Raw genomic sequence first — 2,198 nt, forward strand, 5'->3', positions numbered from 1 at the left:
GGAGGGGAAGGCCCTCTATGAGGTGGATTGATTCAGTGACTGGGATAATCAGGATGGGAGTGTCAGAGACAGTGCGATTGGCACAGGACAGAGCAGAGGTTAGGGCTGTTGTACATAGTGTCACTATGAATCGCAAGCGACTCGAGGGCACATAACAACAACAACAATAGTAGGATTATACATTTCTTTTTTTCTTCATTTTCTTTCCTTTAAATTGATTTCTTTTAATTAGCAGAATGTCTCCCAGACCCATTCATGTTATAAAATGCATTGAAAGAAATAAATAAACAAATAAACAAATTAATAAATAAAATGCATTGCAGAGTCCTCATTATTCTTTAGAGTTGTATAATATTCCATTGTATGAATTCACTACAGTTTCTTTTTTTCTAAACAATTGAAACTATCAACAAAACCAGGAGCTGGTTCTTTGAAAAGGTCAATAAAACCTACAACCCACTAGCAATGCTAACAAATGAGAAGAAATAAATCAATAATTCACATAAGAGATGAAAGGGGCAATGCCACAGCAGAGCCAACTAAAATGAAAAGTTTAATGCTAGAATTTTATTAAATAATATGCTCAAACAAATGTGAAAATATCTATTATAAAAGAAGAAATTGATCAGATTATAAAACAACTTTTAACAAAAAATTCCCAGACGAGATCATTTTCCTAGTAAATTTTACCAAACACAGAATAGTTGTTACTAATTCTACATAAAGTATTTCAAGAATAAAAAAAGATAGAATACTTTCAGACTCATTCTATGAAACAAACATCTCATTGATACCTGCAATTGGTCACTTTACCTACAGTAAAGCAGTGAGGTGAGCCAGTTTCTGGTAGATAAAATAGTAGTATCCATTTAAGTCAATGTTTATCAGAAGCCAAGACTCTATCATCCAATTAGTATGCTGTGGCTTTCATGAATCTTCCCGACTCACTCTATGGTAAGACCACTCTGAAGCTATCTTTTTGACTGAACATGCCAAAGTAACTTTAAAAAGTGTTCTAATGTGAGTTCACTATTTCTGTCCTGTTACAAATTAAATATTATTTGAAAATTTTTATAATCAGCTTGCAAATATCTTTTACTTACACATGGAGTTTTATAACAGAAAAGTATTTCATATACTTTACTGAAGCAACACATTAAATAGTGCTGTTGATTATATGTTGATTGGAGCATAGGATGTAGATCTTTCTCGTTATTATCAGCTTTTTAAATTATTTGCTCAGTATACAGATTGAATAGGTAAGGATAAAGAACACAACTTTGATACACACCTTTACTGATTTTAAACCATCTTTAAATAAGGTCTTCTTGGTCTACATACAAGTTCTGCATGGACACAATTAAGTGTTCTTGAATTCCCATTCTTCTCAATGTTACTAATAATTTATTATTATTCATACAGTCGAATGCTTCTACCTAGTCAACAGAACAAAAGTAAACATTTTTCTGGTATTCTCTGCTTTCAGCCAAGATTCCGCTGACATTAAGCACCTAGCAGCAACAATAAAAACTTTTGTCACTATTATTGTTACTAGGTCATTTTAGAAAGAAAAGCTAATTGTAAACATTTTATATTTTCTTTTCAAGGAAGTCAAGAAAAAATATCCAGTTATGGGGTTTACTGGGTTTTGTTTCTTTGGTTTTGGGCTTGTTTTTTTTTTTGTTTATTTTGTTTGGTTTTTTTGACATATGTTGATGGTCTTGAAGAAGACAAGGAGAATGAAGATAAAAATTTCTTATTTGGAGTTAATTTTACACAATCTAGATTTCTCTACTAAAAAATCTAATAGTGCTGAGTCCATTTTGTCTTTGATCGTGGAAAAGCTGACAGTATCATAGTCCACATGACTACACAGTGTTAAAAATTAAATGCCTTGTTAAAACAATTTCCTTATTGATAAAATTGGCAGTGACCTTAATCAGTGACTCTCTAAGCTTGTTACTGTTACAGAAATAACCATTTTTTTCTACTCTACTTTCATCACAGACATTTTTTCCCTATCATCTTCAAACATGGTACATGTCCCTAGGTTTGTAGAACTTTAGAAATCGGTCATTACACTTTACCACTTCATTTCCATTTGTATTTTGATTCTTATTGAGAATCTTCTCCAAATATGTACACCATACAGAAGACATAAATGGGGAGGAAAACACCTCAGGAAAGAGAGATGTTGA

This window comes from Elephantulus edwardii, unplaced genomic scaffold (assembly GCF_000299155.1).
Source record: "Elephantulus edwardii isolate Elephantulus edwardi_28Jun2011 unplaced genomic scaffold, EleEdw1.0 scaffold00018, whole genome shotgun sequence".
Classification (NCBI taxonomy): Eukaryota; Metazoa; Chordata; class Mammalia; order Macroscelidea; family Macroscelididae; genus Elephantulus; species Elephantulus edwardii.